The sequence below is a fragment of the Caretta caretta genome, chromosome 8, assembly GCF_965140235.1.
Source record: "Caretta caretta isolate rCarCar2 chromosome 8, rCarCar1.hap1, whole genome shotgun sequence".
In the NCBI taxonomy this organism is placed as follows: domain Eukaryota; kingdom Metazoa; phylum Chordata; order Testudines; family Cheloniidae; genus Caretta; species Caretta caretta.
The window spans coordinates 83,942,829-83,966,464 of NC_134213.1; the positions used below are offsets into that span (position 1 = coordinate 83,942,829).

Consider the following 23,636-nt stretch of genomic DNA (forward strand, 5'->3'; position numbering starts at 1 on the left):
ACAAGTTGGTTTAATCTTTACAACAATAAGGGATAAGCATACTGTTCCTCAATAAATAGTAAAATTGTGTCTCTTTTTTTGAGCTATCAAGAAAGGAGGAGGAGGAAGAAAGCAAAGTAGTCATATTGTTGAAGGGTACTGTATTAATTTCAATGGAATAAATGGGCCCAAAGAATCAGAAGTGTTAACATGACCCTGTCACTGTTCAACATTAAAGAGTTTTAAACAAGGTTCAGGCTTTTGGAATAAAATGACTTCTGCCTGGTCAGTGGCAAACATGCTGTTAAAAAATTCTTAACCTTTACCAAAGATATAGAAAAGGAGGAGAAACAATTAAAGCATTTGAAATGTAAAATATCAAGTAATGCCTTCGTTTTAATGGGATACCAAAGATAGCTTTAGAAGGAAATCCCCTGTTAGTCACTCTTTCAGATGATAAATAACTGTCTTTTTAGGAGAAAAGAAGTCAGCTGAAATGGGCTGCAGTTGTTAAAATCTTATCCTGTCTCCTAGAAGACAAACATACACAAAAGGAGAGAAAAAAGAAAAACAAATGGAAAAAATGCAGCTTCTGAGTCTGGTGCTGACTCATAGCCCTGGTCTACACTATGGGGTTAGGTCGAATTTAGCCGCGTTAGGTTGATTTTAAAATGAATGCGTCTACACAACCAACCCCGTTCCGTCGACCTAAAGGGCTCTTAAAATCGACTTCTGTAATCCTTCCTGGTGAGGGGAGTAGTGCTAAAATCGACCTTGCTGGGTCGAATTTGGGGTTGTGCAGACGCAATTCGATGATATTGGCCTCCGGGAGCTACCCCGGAGTGCTCCAATGTGACCACTCTGGACAGCACTTTGAACTCCGATGCACGAGCCAGGTACACAGGAAAAGCCCAGGAAATTTTGAATTTCATTTCCTGTTTGGTCAGTGTGGCAAGCTCAGCAGCACAGGTGACCATGCAGTCCCCCCAGAACTGCACACGAGCTCCAGCATGGACCCAAAGGGAGACACTGGATCTGATTGCTGTATGGGGAGAAGAATCTGTGCAGGCCGAACTCCGATCAAAAAGAAATGCTAATATGTATGCAAAATCGTGCAGGGCATGGTGGAGAGAGGCTTCAACAGGGAAACACAGCAGTGCCGCGTGAAAGTTAAGGAGCTCAGGCAAGCCTACCAAAATACAAAGGAAGCAAACGGTCCCTCCGCGTCAGAGCCCCATACATGCCGCTTCTGTGATCAGCTGCATGGCATTATAGGGGGGGACCCTACCACTACCCCACCACTGTCCGTGGACACCTGCAAGGGGGGAGTCTCACGCAACAGGGAGGAGGATTTTGTGGATGAGGAAGAGGAGGATGCACAGCAGGCAAGTGGTGAATCCGTTCTCCCTGGCAGCCAGGACCTTTTCATCACCCTGGAGCCCATACCCCCCCAAAGCGGGGTCCCCGACTCTGAAGCCGGAGAAGCCAGCTCTGGTGAGTGCACATTTGTAACTACAGTACAAGGTTTAAAAGCAATAGTGTTTAATGTCTGAGATGCCCTGAAGAATGGGGATGCATTCGCAGCTAGTACAGCTACTGGAAAAGTCTGTTAACGTGTCTGGGGATGGAGCGGGAATCCTCCAGGGACATCTCCATGAAGCTCTCCTGGAGGAACTCAAAGCCTTTGCAGAAGGTTTCTGGGGAGGGCTGCCTTATTTCGTCCTCCACGGTAGGACACTTTACCATGCCAAGCCAGTAGCAAGTAATCTGGAATCACTGCAGCACAAAGCATGGCAGCAAATGGTCCTGGGTTTTGGTCGCATTCAAGCAACATTCGGTCTATATCCTTCTGTGTTAGCCTCAAGAGAGTGATATCATTCATGGTCACCTGGTTGAAATAAGGGAATTTTAGTAATGGAACAGTAAAAGGATCCCGTTCATGCTGGGCTGTTTGCGCTTGGCTAAAAGAGAATAGCCATGCGGCGGGGGGAGGGGTGAAGGGATCATCCCAGAGAATAGCCACGTGGTGGGGTGGGGGGAAGTGTGTGCTCCACATCCACCCGAAAACCACAGCCCTTCCTTTTAAATGTGAAACCCAACCAGCATTACTTGCTGTGGGATAGGATGGCACTGCAGTTTGAAACCATTCCCACATGTTATGAAGGCGTAAGAAGCCAACCCTGCATACCAAAAGGCTTACCATGGCTGCCTGGAAACCAAATTCTGTTTGCCCAGACATTTGTGATGTGTCACCATACCGACAGGCGCTCACTATAAAAGGCAAAATATGACCTTGTACCTAAAGCACATGTGCTGTCTGCTGCTTGATTAACCGTGAAAGAGTCTCCCTTTTGTTCTCAGAAATGTATCATCTTAAATTTTACTCTCCCTTTTTCTCTCCCCCCACGTGCAAATGTTTCTATGCTCCCCCTATCATCTCCGTCCCTGAGGTTATATCGCAGATTAGAAGGCAAAAAAACCACACTCGCGATGACATGTTTTCCTAGCTCATGCAGTCCTCCTGCACTGATAGGGCACAGCTTAATGCATGGAGGCATTCAGTGGCAGAGGCCAGGAAAGCATTAAGTGAGCAAGAAGAGCAGAGGCAGGAGGCGATTCTGAGGCTAATGGGGGAGCAAACGGACATGAAGCATCTGTTGGAGCTGCAGGAAAGCCAACAAGAGCACAGACCCCCTGCTGCATCCATTGTATAACCGCCTGCCCTACTCCCCAAGTTCCATATCCTCCTCACCCAGACATCCAAGAATCGGGGGAGGGGGAAGCGGAGCAGCTCCAGGCACCCAGCCACTTCACTCCAGAGGACGGCCCAAGCAACAGAAGGCTGTCATTCAAACAGTTTTGATTTGTCGTGTGGCTACAATAAGCCATGTGGACTTGTCCTTCCCTTCTTCCGCACCCCTCCCCACCTGGGCTATCTTGTCAGTTCTCACTTTTTTTTTAAAATTAATAAAGAAAGAATGAATGGTTTCAAAACAACAGTTACTTTATTTCCTTTGCCAGCTGTGATCGAAGGGGGGGAGGGTGGTTGGCTTACAGGCTTTAAAATCAACAAAGGGGGCAGGTTTGCAGCAAGGAGAAACACACACAACTGTCACACCGTAGCCTGGCCAGTCATGAAACTGGTTTTCAAAGCCTCTCTGATGCGCCTAGCTGTGCTCTTCTAATCGCTCTGGTGTCTGGCTGCTCAAAATCAGCCACCAGGTGATTTGTCTCAACCTCCCACCCTGCCATAAACATCTCCCCTTTACTCTCACAGATATAATGGAGCACACAGCAAGCAGCAATAACAGCGGTCTAACCTAGGTCAGCAAACAGCACCAGCGAGCTTTTAAACATCCAAAGGCACATTCTACCACCATTCTGCACTTGCTCAGCCTATAGTTGAGCTACTCCTTACTACTGTCCAGGCTGCCTGTGTACAGCTTCATAAGCCATGGAAGCAAGGGGTAGGCTGGGTCCCCAAAGATAACTATTGGCATTTCAACATCCCCAATGGTAATTTTCTGGTCTGGGAAGTAAGTCCCTTCTTGCAATTGCTTGAACAGCTCAGAGTTCTTAAAGATGCGAGCATCATGCACCTTTCCTGGCCATCCCATGTTGAGTCGGTGAAACGTCCCTTGTGATCCACCAGTGCTTGCAGCACCATTGAGAAGTACCTCTTGCGGTTTACGTACTGGTTGGCAAGGTGCTCCGGTGCCAAGATAGGGATATGCGTTCCGTCTATTGCCCCACCACAGTTAGGGAACCCCATTGCAGCAAAGCCATCTAGTATGACCTGAAGATTTCCCAGTGTCACTACCCTTGATAGCAGAACGCCAGTGATTGCATTGGCTACTTGGATCACAGCAGTCCCCACAGTAGACTTGCCCACTACAAATTGATTCCCGACTGACCAGTAGGAGTCAGGTGTTGCAAACTTCCACAGGGCTATCACCACTCGCTTCTCAACTGTCAGGGCAGCACTCATCTTGGTATTCCTGTGCTTCAGGGTGGGAAAAAGCAACTCACAAAGTTCAAGGAAAGTGGCCTTATGTATGCGAAAGTTTCGCAGCCACTGTGAATCATCCCATACCTGCAACACGACGCTGCCCCACCAGCCTGTGCTTGTTTTCTGGGCCCAGAATCGGCGTTCCACTGTATCAACCAGCCCCACTGCCACCATGATGTCCCACTTGCCACAGCCTGTGCTTTCAGGAACGTCTGTGTCCATGTCCTCATCACAATCGTCCTCGTGCTGGCATCTCTTAGCCCTGTTATGCACATACTCCAGGATAATGCGCGAGGTGTTTACAATGCTCACAACAGCAGCGGTGAGCTGAGCAGGCTCCATGCTTGCTGTGGTATGGCGTCTGCACAGGTAACCCAGGAAAAAAGGCACGAAACGATTGTCTGCCGTTGCTTTCACGGAGGGATGGAGGGAGGGGCGACTGACGACATGTACCCAAAACCACCTGCGACAATGTTTTTGCCCCATCAGGCATTCGGAGCTTAACCCAGAATTCCAATGGGCAGTGGAGACTGTGGGAACTGTGGGTAGCTACCCACGGTGCACCGCTCTGTAAGTCGATCCTAGCCACGGTATTGAGGACACACTCCACCGACTTAATGCACTTAGTGGTGACATACACAATCAACTGTATAAAATCAATTTCTAAAAATCAATTAATTTCGTAGTGTAAACATACCCTTACTGGCTACCACACTGCTGGAGAAACACCGGGATAGCACACTCTGAGACTAGCAAACTTGTACCAGCATCAAATTGTCTAGGGCATTGCTTTTTGCTGCCAATTTGGTCACATATTCACAGCAACATTGCAAAATATAGTCTTGGCCAGCTAAGCCAGACTCTTGATAGAGAGAAGGCGAAAGGAGAGAGTAAAGAGAAGAAATAGGACATACGAAGGGGAATGACAGTCTCACATCCCAGGTGATATTCAGGATTTAGCTGAAGCTGGTGGAGGTGGAAATATCTGGGTTCCTCTCTATTTAAGGATCAGGATGATGAAAGCCCAATGATGCTGTAGTACAACCTAGAGTCCCGGGGGACTGTGGATCTGGCAGCCACAGTAGTAAAGCTTGCTCCTTCTCTGTCACCTACCCCCTACCAGTAGTTGTCAGACAATTTCTTAATTTCCCGTCCAGAAGTCTTTTCTTTAAGAACTCCAAAAGGGAGTGATGGATGGAACAGCCAATGCCCTCATCATTTTGTTCATCAATTAGGCCTAATTTTTGACACACCAATTTTGGTCTATTAGTTTCTGGTCCCACACTTCTTGTTTACCATGTGTGACCTCAGCAGAGTCCTTAAGTTATATCAATAGGCCTTTATATTTTGACTAATTAAGTTTTTCTATCTCCCTTTTGCACCTCTTCCCAGGAACAAACATTTATTATTATAGATTATTATGAAATCTTATGAACTTTCCCTCAATTCTCACACTTGGGTAAAAATTTGTCAGCCCAATTATTAGGGCAAGCGTTCTGCTGTATTTTGGAGGTGGGATAGGGTTGCCGGAAGATAATGCCCAGCCCAAGCCCCAGGCCATGGGCTGGAGTTGGGCACCTGCCAGCTTCAGGGGAGAGAGGGCATGGTCTCGGGGAAGAGTGTGGGCAGGGCCACGGCGTGGGTTAGGGGAGGTTTAGCCTCCCCTGGCCTTCAATACCCACCACCCATGACTAAGCATAAGCAAAAGATCTCCAGTGCTTGCCGTGGGTTAGCCCTAAAGGACGTACAGAGCTCGCTTATTACAGAAGCTTCTATTACTTCTTGAAACTTAAGACTGGAATCCATTTATGGGTATATAGGTTTACTTACTTTAAACCTTGTAAATAACTCTATTTCCTTTTCCTAGTTAAGGAATCTTGAAATAGTTTATTGTAGGATTGGCCACAAGCATTGTCTTTGGTGTGAGATCTAAAATACAATTGTCCTGGATTAAGTGACCAATCCTTTGGGACTGGGAGTAATTTGAATATTGCTATGAGCTTTGCGTCCACTGTTACTGGTCTCCAGGAGCCATCCCACAATGCCCCACACTGAAAAATACAAGTTCATACAAGTGCTCCTGGTGAGGACACACATCGCCGACACATGGAACCAAGTGTGCACACACACAAGTGATTTAATAATTTTGGTGGCTGTATGTATAGTGTAGACATAGCTTTAGTTTCCCTGTGCACTTGTTACTGCAATACACAGAGGGCTAGTCTACCTAGGAACTTACATCAGTATAGCCATCTCTCTCAGGGGTGTGAAAAGTCCACAAAAGCTATACCACCCTAATCTCCTGTGTAGATAGAAGAATTCTTCCGTTGAGCTAGCTACTGCTCCCAGGTTGGTGGATTACCTAAGCTGACACAATGGGATCCTGTCAGTGCAGATAAAATTCTATTTCATTGTAGAGGCTAAGGGTATGTCTACACAGCTGCTGTTAAAGCGCTAAAACCACCTCTGCAAAGGGAATAGTCAGGACTGTCCCTAGCTATTCTGGGGCCCTACACAGCCCCCCTGTGGGGGAGGGCAGGCCTCCATGGGGGGGGGGGTCCGGGCCGGCTTGGGGGGCAAGGGGAAACTACCCCCCAGCACTCACTGGCGGCACAGCTGGGGCCGGGTCACCGCACTTCCCACCACTGATGAGTGCAGGCCCAGCCGGCACTCATCAGCAGTAGGAAGTGGGGGCGGGGCCATGGGGAAGAGGCGGGGCTGGGGCGGAGCACGCAGCTGCACAGGACACCAGGAAGTTTGGTGCCTCAAATTTTCTGGGGCCCTACACAGCTGCGTACTGTGCATATGGGTAGAGAGGGCCCTGGGAATAGGTACCAGTGCTGGGAGCACAGCTCCTAGGGCTGTAACACTATCTACATTGCCACTTTACAGCACTGACACTTGCATCGCCCAAGGGGTGTTTTTTCACACCCCTGAGTGAAGAAAGTTTCAGCGCTGTAAGTGGCAGTGTAGACAAGGCCTAACTGCAGACAACATATCAAGTGTATAAGAGAATGAGGGCTGGCAGGATGTCACATTACCAGGCTGCATTGGAAACAGACTGCTTAACAATGTCTGGTTGGAATCCACACGTGTGAATGGAGACTCTGGAAGGGACAACGGAAACCCCAGAGGCCAGCACATTAACACCTACCTGCTCACAAAGAGAAAGGGAGTGTGTCTGACACCTCATCTGGAGTACTGTGTCCAGTTTTGGGCCCCACACTTCAAGAAGGATGTGGATAAATTGGAGAGAGTCCAGCGAAGGGCAACAAAAATGATTAGGGGTCTGGAACACATGAGTTATGAGGAGAGGCTGAGGGAGCTGGGATTGTTTAGCCTGCAGAAGAGAAGAATGAGGGGGGATTTGATAGCTGCTTTCAACTACCTGAAAGGGGGTTCCAAAGAGGATGGCTCTAGACTGTTCTCAATGGTAGCAGATGACAGAACGAGGAGTAATGGTCTCAAGCTGCAGTGGGGGAGGTTTAGATTGGATATTAGGAAAAACTTTTTCACTAAGAGGGTGGTGAAACACTGGAATGCGTTACCTAGGGAAGTGGTAGAATCTCCTTCCTTAGAGGTTTTTAAGGTCAGGCTTGACAAAGCCCTGGCTGGGATGATTTAACTGGGAATTGGTCCTGCTTCGAGCAGGGGGTTGGACTAGATGACCTTCTGGGGTCCCTTCCAACCCTTATATTCTATGATTCTATGACTCTTAAGGAGCTCTCCTGGAACTCAGAGGAAAAGAGGACAGAGAGGGAGAGGATGGGCTTGGGAACGGATATAGCAAAGTCCTGGCTACCACCAACAGAAACCATATCCCAAGTCTGCCTCTCTCTTGTAAACTCAAAGACTTTCAGATTCTGCATGTCAGGTAGTTAATAAAATTGTTACATTGTTTTGAAAAGGCTGTCTGGTACCACTGCAACTACTTACTGCAAGCATTGAATAGGTGGAAAAATGCTCTTTCAGGAATCTGGCTCAGTTGGAATCACTGCAGGTTTGGGTGGGGGGTCATAGATCAGCATTCATGTCACACTCCCCATCAGTACTCAGCCTGGGCCAGGAAAGCTAATGATCCAAGCAGCAGACCAAATTCGGTAATTAATCCTGGTCACATGCCACCTGAGGCACATTGTGCATATGCTAAGAGCCATGGAGAGAGACAAGAATTGCTGAAACCTGAAGGCCCAGTTTTGGAGTCGTGGAGGCCATGGGCAACCTCTGTAGAATAGCAGGGATCCAGCATACTAAAGAGGTACTCCCATTAGACTAATTAAAGACTGGGGCATAGACCAGACCCTGTGAATCCATGACTCCTTGTTTCCTGATTTTCCAAAAAGTCCTGTAGTAAGTGTGATGAATAGGGCCCTACCAAATTCACAATCCAGTTTGGTCAATTTCAGTGATAGGATTTTTAAAATGGTAAAATTCATGCTTTCAGCTATTTATATCTGAAATTTCATGGTGTTGTAATAGTAGGGGTCCTGACCCAAAAAGGAGCTGTGGGAGGTGTGACATTATCTGATTAAAATATGACCATGTAGATCATTGTTGCAACCACTGTTATATATTTGCAACCAATCTTGTATAAAATGTGGCATATAATATGCCTATGGAAAGGTTATGATTTGCTGGTTATGGATTATGCTATTTGTACGCATGTATCATTTTTGTACTTGAAGTTTGAGTATTGGCTCTATATCTGGGTTTCAAATGTTTGCTCCTGGGGTAACGCCCACAAGGTATTCAGCCTGCACATCTTGGAGGGACTATTCAAATTGACAGGTTTCAGAGTAGCAGCCGTGTTAGTCTCTATTCGCAAAAAGAAAAGGAGTACTTGTGGTACCTTAGAGACTAATTTATTTGAGCACAAGCTGTAGCTCACAAAAGCTTATGCTCAAATAAATTTGTTAGTCTCTAAGGTGCCACAAGTACTCCTTTTCTTTATTCAAATTGAGTGGCCCATCAAAAGGACACAACTCACAAAGGACCATGGGAGATGTCTATCTAAACTGAATGAACTTTCCTGTGGATGTTCCATCTGAAGTATAGGTAATGGCTTTCTACTATGACTAAGCAAAATCAGGCATGGACAGGTGACTTGCCCATGTGACTCCAAACTCCCATCTTTTACCTGTAATTTTCTACTAGCTGTGCTGGGGGCTTTGTTTGAAACAATGGGTTTCCCTCCACATAACAGAAGTTATAAAAGGCCCTTGAAACACCTCCATTTTGCCTCTTTCCTGCTCAAGCCTCTGGACTATGAATTTATACTAATGGGAGCATTCTAACCCCAGGGTAGACAAACTTTTTAGCCCGAGGGCCACATCTGGGTGGCGAAATTGCATGCAGGGCCATGAATGGAAGGCTGGGGCAGGGGGGTGGGGAGCAGGAGGGAGTGCAGGGTGTGGTGAGCAGGAAGGGGCTCAGGGCAAGGGGTTGGAGTGCAGGAGGGAACTCAGGGCAGGGGTGCAGAGAGGAGTGTGGGAGGGGACTCAGGGCAGGGAGTTGGGGTGCAGGGAGAAAAGTGTGGGCTGTGGACTCCAGCCCAGTGCCACTTACCTGGAGCGGCTCCAGGGTGGCAGCAGTGTGCACCATGGCCAGGGCAGGTTCCCTGCCTGCCTGCCCTGGCCCCACACCGCTCCCGGAAGCGGCCAGCACCATGTCCCTGCGGCCCCTGGGTGGGGTGGGGTGGAAAAAGGGCTCTACACACTGCCCTCGCCTGTGGATACCTCCCCCGAAGTTCCCATTGGCCGCAGTTCCCCATTCCCAGCCAATGGGAGCTGCGGGGGGCAGTGCCTGCAGGCGAGGGCAGCACATGGAGCTCTCTGCCCTCCCCGTCCTCCAGGTGCCGCAGGGACCTGGTGCCGGCTGCTTCCGGGAGAGGCCTGGGGCCCACAGTAGTGGCAATCACACAGGCCAGATCTGGCCCACAGGCCATAGTTTGCCCCCCCGTTCAAACCTATGGACTGAGGACCTTCCAATGATTTGAAAGTAACCAAAGACTTGACTTAAGCCAGCAGTTTATTCCATCACTGCTACAAGCCTGAAACAAGAAATTTGCAATTATTGTATGAATTTGATTCCTTTAACCAAATTTAAGTCTCAGCTTTCTTTCTTTTTTTATAAATAAACCTTTAGATTTAGATACTAAAGGATTGGCAACGGCGTGATTTTTGGGTAAGATCTGAGTTACATCTTGACCTGGGTATGTGGCTGCTCCTTTGGTACCAGGAGCACCTTCTATTTGATTAGATTCATTTTAAAGAACCACTTATTTTTAAGTCTAATGATCTAAGGAAACTGCTTTTATGACTTCTTGTTACCCAGCATGGTGAAACAGAAATGTACTTTTGTTGCTGGTTTGGTATATCTCATGGGAGAATAGACCCCAAAACTAGAGGTTATCTGTCCTATTTTTCAGCAGTTTGTCCTGAATTTGGTATTCTAAGTTGTGACCCACTGAGGCACAGTTACAGGGGGGTCGCAAGGTTATTGCGGGAGGGGGGTTGCGGTATTTTTATTCTTACTTCTGTGCTGCTGGTGGTGCTGTGCTGCCTTCAAAGCTCAGCAGTGGTGGCTGCTGGCTGAGATTCCCTCAATTTGAGAAATGCTGATCACTCTCCATGAAATCTATATAGTATAGGGTAAAAGCACACAAGACTAGATTTCACAGGGGGAAGACCAGATTTCATAGTCCAAGATGTGTTTTTCATGGTCAGGAATTTGGTAGGGCCCTAGTGATAAAGGTGGGCATTTCTTAAACTTTTTAACCCTCTTCCTTTTTTGGCAAGGATGCCAATAAATCAGTAAGTCTCAACAAAGAGGCAGGTCATTAATTTGATGTATCTGGAGGCTAGAGATTGACTTTGCAGGTGAGGGTTTAAGCACATTGACAAGGCAGCATTGGGAAGCTTGCAGTGCTGCTGCTCATACTATACTAGTTCTGTGCACAAAGAGAGGACTTCACTCCCACTGGCTCTCAATCTGGAAGCCTGCATGAACTTGAGAAATGTTATTGAGCAATAGGATGTGAAACAGCTGTGAAATTATGGCACAATTCCATAGGATCAGCATACAAGCTGTCTTTTCATTTTATTACATAAGCTATTTTTCATATTTTCTTACCTTAAATACCATACTCAGAAATACAGTTTCTTTTTGTAATAGCATTTGTGCAGTTGTTTTTGGCCTAATTAAAAACCAATCAGTAAACAGAAAATGTCTGCAGCGAGGAGGGGAAAAAAAAAAGCACAGCACAACCTGTTGCTGATCAGAGTTATGGTGCTATGTGGAGTGGGGGAAGATCCTTACACATTCCCCATCTACATTCCATTTGGTGCTAGTCAGTGCTTTCTGCATTTGCTCTCAGCAGCATTAAAATTAGCAAAAATTCAGAGGGAATAAGTTTATTCTTCAGTTTTCTTTGCTAAGGAAAAGGATATTTTCAGAACCACAACTAAACCTGTTTGGGATGACAGTTTCAGTGCCATAGTTTATTTTATTCATTTATACTATTGCATTGAACAAAATGAATGCTATTAACACTTTACCAAATAAGGAACAGCACAAATTTCTGTTCTTAGACACGTGATCACTATCTTTTATGTAAGCAAAAGGAGGTGTTCCCACATATCCATACTAGATATTTTTCCAGAGTGCCGTTGCCCAAATCCCACCCACATGCTGTTCTATGACTCATGCAGATAGATTTTTATGTTTACAAAGCTCAGCAATGACAGATCCCCATGTACTGTAAGATGTAATAAGAACCAAGTTACATTAAAAAAACAAAGACATGTCAGAGTTTGATCTAATTGTTACTTTAAGTCTGTCTGATTTAAGATAAAACAAAGGAGTCCATCCATTCTCCCTCTGAATCACGCTAATGGGAGTTATATGTGCTCACCAAAAAAAAAATATATATATATATTACACCCATAGCCCTAGGTATCACTCATCCTTGCTGCATTACAGCAAAGTCCAGTTTAGAAGACTAAGTAATTAGTTGTTGCTCTCTTTTTGAATGTTCTGATTGCATTCCAGGGCTCAAAGATGCCTTATTACTTCCAAGAACATAGGTCACGCTTACAGGTCACTGACTCCATTCTGTGATTTAGTGACTCCAAAAGGGGTTTGTCGTCATGGTGGATAATCAGCAGACCATGACTCTCAATATGACGCTGTGGCCAAAAGGATGAATGCAATCTTCGGATGCATAAACAGGAGCTTGAGTAGGAGTACAGAGATTATTTACCTCTCTTTTTGGCACTAGTGTGACTGCTGATGGAATACTGTGTCCCATTCTGGTGTCCACAATTCAAGAAAAATCTTATTAAATTGGAGAGGGTTCAAAGAAGAGCCACAAGAATGATTAAAGGATTAGAAAACATTCCTTATAGTGGCAGACTGAAGGAGATCAATCCATTTAGCTTAAAGAGAAAGTAATCAAATCACCCTTGAACCGTCTTTGTTCTCTATGGAGGGGAACAAATATTTGATAATAATGAACTCTTCAGTCTAGCAGAAAAAGGCATAACATGGTCCAATGGCTGCAAGCTGAAGTAGACAAACTCATACTGGAAATAAAGTGTACCATTTTAAGTGAGGATAATTAGCCTTTGGAACAATTTACCAAGAGTCATTCATTGCCTACAGCCTGTAAACAATGTGATAATGCTGGATTCCTGGTGTGTGCGCAAATACTGCCACTGAACACTGGTATAATGATGCTCAGATGCCTATTACCTTCACCACATACCATGGATCTAGCACCAGTACCCACATTAGCTGAGTTTGAAAGATTTACTTATGCTATTACACTCCTTTCCCCCACAACCTCTTCGGCCATCACCCTGCAATTTAAAGAAAGAAAACCATGCATACTGCTTAGGGAGAACTGTATTAATCCTCCTTTTTCTGTGTGTGTGTGTGTGTGTGTGTGTGTGTGTAAATAAAAACTTAAAAACCCACCCTTAAAAAAAAAAAAAAAGGATTTCTTCTACTCACTATCTTAGTGGTTCTCAGCCTCTCAGCATTCAGGACCCATTTGTAAACCTTGATGGCCTGTCTCAACCCAATAAATAGCTTTAGCACACAAAAAATTCTGACTTACTAAATATTTCTTATACAGGATATACAATACACATTAACATAATTGCGTACTAAATAAGTACGCTACAAGTACCATAGTGGGGCTTCTGTCCCACAGCTCCCTGCTCTGGGGTTTGAGACCTCTGAGGTCAAAGTGCCACTGAGGTTTGGCCCAGTCCCACAATAGGGGACTGGCCAGGCCAAATTTGTCTGAGTGGCATTGCAACGTGGTACATGGGGTCACAGTCTACTCAGACAAATTTGGCCTGGCCAGTCCCCCCACCCCCGTCATGACAGAGAGGATGAACCTGAGCAGTGCTGCAGCACTGCAAACCCATGCTCCAGGTCTCTGGTCCCTGCTATGGGCACTGAGCCCAGCCAGCCCCACAGGACCAGAGCTGCAGGAGCTACCACTACCAGGTGAGCATGGGACGGGCTCTGTAATGTCCACCCCTTCCCCCAACCTCCCATGCAACCCTTTGACACATTCTGGCAACCCCATTTTGGGTCATGATCCATGGGTTGAAAAAGCCTTCACTGTCTTACATACAGCCACCCATCCCCTCACATATAGGTATCTAGTAAAATTTTTGAAGCCCCAACTACCTAGAGATATGAAGGATGAGGATCCCACCATCCAATATCCAAATGAGAAGCCACTCTTACCTTTGCAATTGTGAGGAAAAGTGAGAGTCTGATGGTGTTCCTATCAGCGTGCTGTATCTGGACCTTGCCTGGAGACAGTCTTATGTACCAACCTTGGGCTAGTATGAGACAAATTTAAAGGGAACGCCTTCCCTTTTCAGTTACTGGAAGAGAGAAGCAAAATGCTCCTGCTCTCTATCCCCCCTTGCTTCTTCCCACCCCCAGACTTCTGGTTGTTGGGAGATGTGGGTGGTTCTTCACTTCTCTACTTCTCCCCTCCAACCCCACACCTAAATCCAAAAGCATGTCTCACTGAACAGCTCCAATTCCTGCCCTTGCTGCTGCTGCTCAGCTCTTCTCAAACAGCAGAGTAAATAGATGTGATTCTTCTCAGTTTTACTGCTGCCCACAGGGTTTTGAAAAGCTACAGTGAAAACCAACACAATTCTGATTAGCTGTCAGTCTGCTGCAGCTTGAACTATTAGCAGCAGAGGTACAGAAACTCACTCCGTAGATTTCAGAAGACGGCATTACATTGGTTCAAGGTTGGGAGATTTTCTTTGCCATGAAGCCTGTAAGGCTCTCCCTGCCCCAGTTGCACAATGAAACCTTCAATTCTGTATGGGACCCATATGCTAGAAAGCTTCATGCTTGCAAACACCATGTGATTTTTCAAACCTTTCATTTTAGTTCTGCTGGAGTGACAAGAACAGAGAGTGGTGATGAGGAGCAAACAAAAAAATAGGAGTAAAGAGTGTGTCCTACACTTCCACAATTGTACACATTTCTTACATTCATATGTTAAACACAGATTATTTCTCTCATAAGGAATAACCCACAAGACAGCAAACTCTAGGGAGAAAGCAGGATTTGCCCTCAGCAGAACAAGTGGGATTTATCCCCCATCAAATCAGCGAATTTTGTCAATTTTACATTTAACTATGAGGGGGATGGTTCTTTTTAAAGTTGTACTTGGTTTTCTCCCTCTTGACAGCAATCCTTATTATATAACATATGGGAGATCTGACATTTTAGTGAGATGTGAATTAGGCGGCAGTGAAGAGGCAGCTTTCTTACACTATTTTGGTCAAAAAGAGTTTCCCCCCAAATCTAATGTCATCCTCATTCTTAAGTACACAGAGTTTGTTTTCTTTGCCCCTTTGTATTTACCAGCTTTATTGAACTTTGAAATATTAAGCCTGTACCATAGCCCTTCAGGGCATGAATTGCCTTTTACCTATGTTTTTACATTATCGAACACAACAATCCACAATCACAAATGGAGGCTCTGGGTGCTACCATAAATAAATGTTTGTTGCCACTTACAGTAAATATTGAGCTATCCACTTATAGCATCATAAAAAAAATCTAGAGGAGGATAGAGAAGGGCGAAAACTAGGGACCATGATAAAATAAATATTCTTAGACATACACAAGTGTTTTGTCATATGTTATTTATTACATTTCCTCAATAAACACACATAATCCATACGATATTTCAAGTTACCAGTTTGTCTAAACTTGCCATAATCATGTTCTTAAAGGCTGGTGACTGAGTTTTGAATCCTTTATTATGAATATTGACTAGCTTCAATGTTTATTTAGGGATTTTTAGAACTCAACTCATATCCTTTCCTTCCTATTGCTCCCTTTCCCACTACTGCCAAAATTACACACATAGTACAGGTTTACCCTTATATACCAGTTCTTTTTAACTGACCTCTGACAAACAGCAAGCAATGGCGGGATAAAAAGAAATTATAGAATATATTTATATATTTTTAATTTATGAGCCCCACCTAAATAGATAATCAGAGGAGAAGGTACAAATCCTTCCATCCCTGGACCAATTGTCCTCAGGATGGGCTGAGCTGGTGCACAGGTAGCCTATAGTCTTTCTTGCCTCTTACTTGTCACATGAGAAAAGGTAACAGTTTGGTCTTAATGAGGTGTGTACGTATGTATGTATCAGTGCATAGGTGCCAACTCCATGGCTGCTTCGGGGCTGGAGCATCCCTAGGGAAAAAATGGTGCGTGCTCAGTCCCCCATCAGCTCCCCCCTCCCAGTGTTTGCCATCTGCCGGTGGGCCCCACTGATCAGTGCTTCCCCATCCCTCCCCTTCCGCTGGCCTGCTGCAAACAGCTGTTTTGTGGTGTGCAGGAGGCTTTGGGAAGGATAGATAGGAGCGAGGATGCGGCGCGCTATGGGGAGGGAAGAAGCAGGGCAGGGGTGGGGCCTTGGAGTAAGGAGTGGAGTGGGAGCAGTGCCTGGGGAAGAGTTGGGGGTTGAGTACCCTCTGTCCCCCCCAGCACACTGGAAAGTCAGCACCTGTGTATCAGGGAAGGGGATTACCTCAGACCAAGTCTGTATGGTGGTAGTAGGAAAATACATTTGCCTAGTCTCCCTTCCAAGCTAAGAAAAACTGACACCTAAATCTGTTTGTTTTAAATGAAGGGGCTCAGTATTAAGGCCAATTCAGCAAATCACTCAGCATGCATTTAATGTTCTAAGTCAGGACCATAAAGGACCATGGGTTCCCTCCTCTCTCTCATCATGTATAACTTATTTGTCTTTATTTTCAAGGCCTTCACACTCTACCTACCCTACCCTACCCTATCTTCTCTGATTTACTATCAAGTGGTCAACTCCTGCCTCCTATCCACCAATACTGCAAGTTCCCCTGGCCCACTTGTAACACCTTAAAGCAACCACTTCCATGCATTTTTGCATGCTGCAAACATCCACAAAAAAGCCTAACTAATTACCCTCCTGAGAGCTCTTCTTTTCCTTGATGCCTACAAAAAACTTGACAACTGTTAGGCTGTGGGTGTGCTTATACCACTACTTACCATACTGACCCATATTGTTTCACTGTACTCCTACAGTCCTGTGTGGCTGTATCCATCTACTGTATCATCTCATACTCAGATAATAAGCTGTTTGGGGCAGAGACCATCTTTTTGAGTCAGTACAGAGCATAGTACAATAGGGTCTTATCTATGACTAGGGCTGCAACGCACTAGTCTCCATTATTTGTATTACCATAAGGAACAGTGCTTTAGAAGGATGTGATGTATTTGTAAAACTTTTCAAATTTTTTTTTAAAAAGTGGCTAGACATATATTTAAGCTTGTCAGACTTATTTTTTATGATTTTGATAGGTGTTTATTTTTAAGGGTTTTTTTATTTAAATTTTCACAAGTGTGGGAAATTACAGGGGAGGTCACAATGGGGAGGGCAGACAATTATTTAATAACTGTAGATGTTGAAAGAAAAGGAGTACTTGTGGCACCTTACAGACGAACAAATTTATTTGAGCATAAGCTTTCGTGAGCTACAGCTCACTTCATTGGATGCATTCAGTGGAAAATACAGTGGGGAGATTTATATACATAGAGAACATGAAACAATGGGTGTTACCATACACACTATAACAAGAGAGTGATCACTTAAGGTAAGCTATTACCAGCAGAAGAGCTGGGGGGGTGGGGGGGACCTTTTGTAGCGATAATCAAGGTGGGCCATTTCTAGCAGTTGACAAGAACGTCTGAGGAACAGAGGAGGTGGAGGGGGGGGGAATAAACATGTAGATGTTGAGATTCAAAAATTTAAAGGTTTATAACCATTAAAATACAAGTTGTCCGCATCACATTAAAATATACAAAGTAAATATCCTCAGTCAAATTAACAAATTGTCAAGCAGCATTTTTCTTATTTAGACTGTCTAAATTTTGATCATTTATGGAAATACTTGTAATTAGTTTGTGTGTTTATGGTAAAACAACATTTACTGACATTCACTGATAAAAAAAATCTAAACCTTCCAAGCACAGATATAAAAATTTTACATATATTCAAAAGAAAAGCTGTAAGGATGAAATCCATCCATATTCCTCAACTGAGCAGTCCCACTGAAGTTTTGTAAACATCTAAATTTTGTAGCATTGGACCCAAATGTATTAAGTCAGTTATGTTTTAGCCCAAAGTCAAATCCTATAGCAGGATAAGGAGTTTGTAAGAGAAATGCTGACAAAACTTTTACTATAACATTGTAAGAGGGATCACTACAATAGAACCCTTTTTGTTCTTCCATTTTTCCCCTCTCTGCTATCTAGTCCCCTCCCGTTTATCTTTATCAAGAATCTTTGAAATCATATACATGAATTTTCCTTTCACAAGTGCAGTAAGCAGTTCACAAATGTCTGTGCAGTTCAGAATTAGAATTATTAAAAACCCTGTACTTCCTGACTTTCTAGGTAAATTGCGCTACTGAAGTAATCACTATAGGTCATTTAAACCTAAAAACCTATTTATGGCAGAAGATGGCATATCTCAACTCCCGCCAAAGCCCTATAAAGCAACTTGAAACTGATTACCCGGCAAAGAATTTGGTATGTTTTAAAATTACAAGCTGGAAAGGTCTTGAACATTAGCAGCATTTTTTTTAACCCAAAAGTCAACCTTCAAATCGAGCTTGTAATGCTAAAATTCTCATATCTATCCATCCGTCACACACACAAAAATGTTCACTCTCACCATTATATCTTTTTCCTCATCTCTTTACTTGTACATTAAAAATACTGAAGGAATAACTAAGCAAAGGTTTTAAAATGAACAGTATGTATTATCTTCTAACAGTTACCCGTATTCTGCTGGTTGGACTGTAGATGTTCTTTATCACTTCAGGGAACTCAGCTGCCAAAACAAAGCTGGGAACGACTTTTTTTTTTTTTTTAAATATGAGATCTCATCTTGAAAATGAGACTCTCACTATATGCATGTATTCTGTGAGTGACAGTTAGGCACCACTTCTCTCATGCTCTGAAGTTTCAAGGAAGAAAGACATCTGGAAGCAAGGAAAGTAAATTGCTCAATCCAGAATGTGTTATTCCATATTTCTGAAAACAACATATTTCCTTCTTTGAACTTATGTACATACATACACATTCCAAGAAGTAGGATTACTTTGCTATATAGAATGTGTTCAATATTCATTAATGCCTGCATATTCTCAAGATCTGCATTGTTGAACAGAAAGTTACATAGGGAAGGGGAATTGCTATTATGAGAATTAGAGATTCCCTAGCATTTAGAAACAATAGTCTTTCTTCCTTCCCTGCCTGTAGAACATGATTATTTTAATAAGCTATTTTGGTTTGTTTGCCTGTCATGTGTGTCATGTATTGAGGGAAAGCAAGCTAAGTAGAAATGAGGACAGTATTACATTTAGGTGATCATCACAGGTCAAAATTGTGCATTGGTAGGTCAAAGAGGGGAAGCGCTTTTTGCCCTGGTCAATGGGTTAGTCACTGAAGGTAATTAACAGACTCTCTTGTACCAAAAGAAGGCATGGTAGCATAACCATGTTTCAATGTGTTTTTCTGTTTCATGCGTTTATAGTAACATGTTTATACTGTATCTATTTCAGAAACACAAGCAAGTAGTGACTATTCTTGTATAGCCAAATGCAAGTCAGAGCATCTAGATCAGGGGTGGGCAAACTACGGCCCACATGCCGAATCCGGCCTGCCAGCTGTTTTAATCCAGCCCTCAAGCTCCCGCTGGGGAGCGGGGTCTGGGGTTTACCCTGCTCCGGCTCTCCAGCTGGGGAGCAGTAATGGGGGCCTCTCCACATGACTCCTGAAGGCAGCGGCATAGACCCACTCCAGCCAGGGAACAGGGTTGAGGGCCACTCCATGCAGCTCTCGGAAGCAGCAGCATCGCCCCCTCCGGCTCTTACGCATAGGAGTGGCTAGGGGGCTCAGCTCTGCATGCTGCCCCTGAAGCTCCCACTGGCTGGGAACTGCAGCCAATGGGAGTTGCAGGGGCAGTGCCTGCGGACAGGGCAGAGTGCAGAGCCACCTGGCTGTGCCTGGCTCTGGAGAAGGGACATGCCGCTGCTTCCAGGAGCTGCTTAAAGTAAGCACTGTCCAGAGCCTGCACCCTTGAGCCTCTCCCAGTGCCCCAACCCTGATCCTCCTCCCGCCCTCCGAACCCCTCGATCCCAGCCCAGAACAACCCCCTGCACCTCCAGCACGTACCCCCAGCCAACGCTTGCACCCCTTCCCACACCCCAGCCCGATCCCCCTCCCAAACCCTAAACTTCTCATCCCCAGCCCCACCCCAGAGCTTGCACCCCCCAGTCAGAGCCCTCACCACCCCCTACACCCCACTCCCATAACTCCTCATTTCTGGCCCCACCTCGGAGCCCACACCTCCAGCCACAGCCCACACCCCAATTGTAATTTTGTGATTATTCATGGCCCACCATACAATTTCTATTCCCAGATGTGACCCTCAGGCCAAAAAGTTTGTCCACCCCTGATCTAGACACAAGGGAAAAAACCTTAAATGAACGAGAAAAAGTTTGTTAGAGGAAAACTGCTTCTCTGTCCTAAGCAATTAGAGCAACATAAGAACTAGAGTGTCCAACTAGAATGTCAACAAGAGGCTTATAAAATTTTAAAGCAACTTGACACCAGTTGTAAAGGGCCCCATCTGAAGTACATTTACAGTGTAGGCATATATCAAGATAAAAACAGAGTAGGCAGTGGTGACATTTGCTTGAGTGTCTTCTAATAAGAGCTAGGTCTTATATAGCACTTTTCATAGGAAGACAATATCAATATCCCTATTTTACAGATGGGGAAACTGAGGGACAGAGAAGGGGAATGACCTGCCCAGGTTCAATAAGGTCAGGGGGCAGTCAGGAATAGAACCCAAGTCTTCCAGGTCCCAGTACAGCATGCTAATAATTAGGCCATACTAGTCACCCTTCATTGTTTGGTTTACACTCCAATCTGTGCACTGCCAGTAGACTTCTGAGTAAGCTTACGTATTACAAGCAACAAGAAACACAGAGTCGAAGCCTTTAACAGGCTTTTAACTAACACAAATCAATCTTAAAATGCTCACTTTATATACATAATCTTTTAATTTCAGGGTGATTATTATAATGGGAAACCAATGGAATAGGCGTACAATCTCCTTTCACCTTCCTGGGATAGAATTAATTAATAGAAGCAGATAGGAAAAGGAATTCTCTTTTTCCTGGAACAACTCCAGTTGTTCCCTCTTTATGTGTGTTACCAGTACAAGTCAATAGATCCTACTTAAATTAAAAAGAATACTGTTTTCATCTAAACATCTGTTAAATAATAAAAGCACAATGTTGCCAAAGTGACAAATAAAAATGTGCAAAAATAGAATCTACTTAACTCAACTCAATCTACTTAACTCAAACCTAAGTTTAAATTGGAAATATATGATTTGTAACAGAAGAATACACAGCAGTAGGCCATCCCCTGGCAAGACACACCAGGTGTAAGCTATAGTACTTTCCCCCCACAAACACACACACTTAGTGGTCCAATTTAAGTATTGCTATTACTTTCTTATATTACTAGCTATTAGGGCTAAAAAGTTAGCCACGCTCTATGGCCTTCAGCCTCATCTACAGCTCATTTTTTGTCATGTTGCAACATGTTAATTGATTGCCAATTGCTTCTGGCCAAAAATGCTTGTTCCTGGCTGTGGTTCAAGAACTTCAAGGAAGGTCTATGTTAAAAACAATAGGTTTCATTTCTGCCACCTGGTTCCAAATTGACACAAGCTCAAAGAGACTTGTAACCAAGGATATGACAAATCCACTTTTTTAAAACCTTATCAGATGCTTGCTATCAACCCTCAGCATTAACTGGATACCAGATACAGACAGGTTTCAGAGTAACAGCCGTGTTAGTCTGTATTCGCAACAAGAATAGGAGTACTTGTGGCACCTTAGAGACTAACCAATTTATTTGAGCATAAGCTTTCGTGAGCTACAGCTCACTTCATCGGATGCATACTGTGGAAAGTATAGAAGATCTTTTTATACACACAAAGCATGAAAAAAAAATGGGTGTTTACCACTACAAAAGGTTCTCTCTCCCCCCCACCCCACTCTCCTGTTGGTAATAGCTTATCTAAAGATAAAGACACTGACACTACAGAAGTTAGTAAGCCTGGTCCTTTTGAGCACTGGAAAGTGGGCGGGCGCTAGCTCGCCCACTGCTAAAAGCCCCTCCCCGGCCTAGGGAGAAGCTACTGGACCCAGAATCCAACCAAGTTCAGGGGACAACAAAGGCAATAACGGGAACAGGCGTGGGGGTCAAAGGCCAAAACTAGGGAAACAGAAGGGGACACCATCAGAGAACCCCAGACAGCACCCACTGCTCCTCAAAGGCATCAAGAGAGCCGGCGGATGCTGCCCAGAGGCACTGGGGCTGTAGTGTGGTGCACTGAAGATACCTATGTGCCAGAGTCTCCCTCACACCACAGAAGGGACAGGCTTCAGGGACAGAGGTGAACCGCGCCAAGTACATGACCATGCTCACAGCCCCATATAGGAGCCGGCAGCTGATATCCCTGGCAGGCCGCAGGACTAAGATGGAATATAAGCTGGCCCATCGGGGTTCCCCACCCTCCACTGCTGGTAAAAGGTCCCGCCATTTGGTATCTGGGTGGGACATGAAGGTGGGGAAATGAAGCGTGTGCAGCACGAGCACATACAGATGGTCTCTTGGCACAGTTCAAAAACGGCCTGGCTGCAAGACACGCAGCTGGCTCAGGGTATGAGGAGGGGGAGGCCGGGAAGGCTCATGGGGCAGGGGGCCGATGGAAAGATCCGGAGGGCCTGGAGTGAGAGGCAGGCAGGGCACACCTTCTTGCAGGACCAGCTCGAGGAAAACCTGAGCTGTGGGGGGCAGGGCTGCCTCCACGTCCTGGAGAATGTGCCGGGGGTTTTTAAGGGTGGAGAGCCCCATGAGCTGACCAAGCACCAGGGGATCCACCCAACCCCCCCCAAGATGTAGTCCAGGAGCTCTCCGATCACGGTGACTCCCCCCAGGACCAACCTCTAGCACACCAAGGGGGACTCCACCACCTGCACACAGAGCTGAAGATTGGTAACAGGGGCTCCATAAGAAGATCTACCTCCTTGGTAGCCGCCATGGACCTGGTTGCTGAAACCAGCCTCCAGGCCCAGAGAAAGTCCTGGTAGAAGACCGGCAGCTCAGAGAGGTCTCACAGAAGACCTCTTGGATGGAGAAAAAAGAGCTGCCGGTCATATCAGAGCTCTCACAGGAGGCAGAGGAATGCATGTGCCAATATGCTCCGTGCCAATATGCTCCATGCCAAGCCGCTTACACTATAAAGGAGTCTCTGCAGAGCCTGGAGGCGGAAGACATGGACCTGTATGCGCATGCACATCAGGCCCTGTCCTCCCTCCTTCAGGGGAAGATAGAGAACCCCTGCAGAGATCCAGTGCAGTCCTGGCCAAAAAAATCCTCCAGACCCAACCTCTGGAGATTGGCCAGGAACCCCAGTGGCGGGCACAGGTTGTTGAGCCGGTGCCAGTGCATGGACAGGACCAATTGGTTAAGCACCAGCACGCTCCCCTGGAGGGAGAGGTACTGGAGCAGTCCTGTTCAGCCCCGCAGCCACCCTGCCCTCTAAACCTTGCCAGTTCTCCTGCGGAGATGGATGTGTGGCAGAAAGGTAAATACCAAGATAGAGCAGCGGACCCATGCTCCACCGGATGACCTGAAGTGTGGGTGGGAGGGAGGGAGCTCACCTGCCACCCAGACAGAGCTCTTGACCCAGCTGACCTGGGCGGAGGAGGCTGCTGAATAAATAGCTTGTCAAGCCTCCACCTGCACCAGGTCGTCCAGGTCCTGGACCATGAGAAGCACGTCATTGGCATACACTGCCAGGACCAGCCTCACCTCCGGCTCATGCAGCACCAACCCCGTCAACCTCTTACGAAGGAGATGGGCTCAATGGCCAGAGTATACAGCTGACTCCTTGCCCAAAGCTCACAGGTGCCGTCAAGAGCCAGTTGAGTCTGATTAAACACTGTACAGAAGC

At 45.5% G+C, this 23,636-nt stretch overlaps 1 protein-coding gene across 6 annotated transcripts in view; it reads right to left on the reverse strand.

Moving 5' to 3' along the window:
• Nucleotides 1-23,636, reverse strand: part of DNAJB4 (DnaJ heat shock protein family (Hsp40) member B4) — a 41,445-nt gene that overhangs the window by 15,974 nt on the left and 1,835 nt on the right. Inside the window, exon 1 of one of the 6 annotated variants that reach the window (XM_048862291.2) lies at nucleotides 13,751-13,927. The exons of 4 other annotated variants lie outside the window; for them this stretch is intronic. The gene's annotated coding sequence lies outside the window, so the exon portion shown is untranslated. Of the gene's footprint in view, nucleotides 1-13,000; nucleotides 13,020-13,750; nucleotides 13,928-23,636 lie in introns of those variants that run through there. One more of the 6 variants, XM_075131710.1, reaches the window with a different exon arrangement.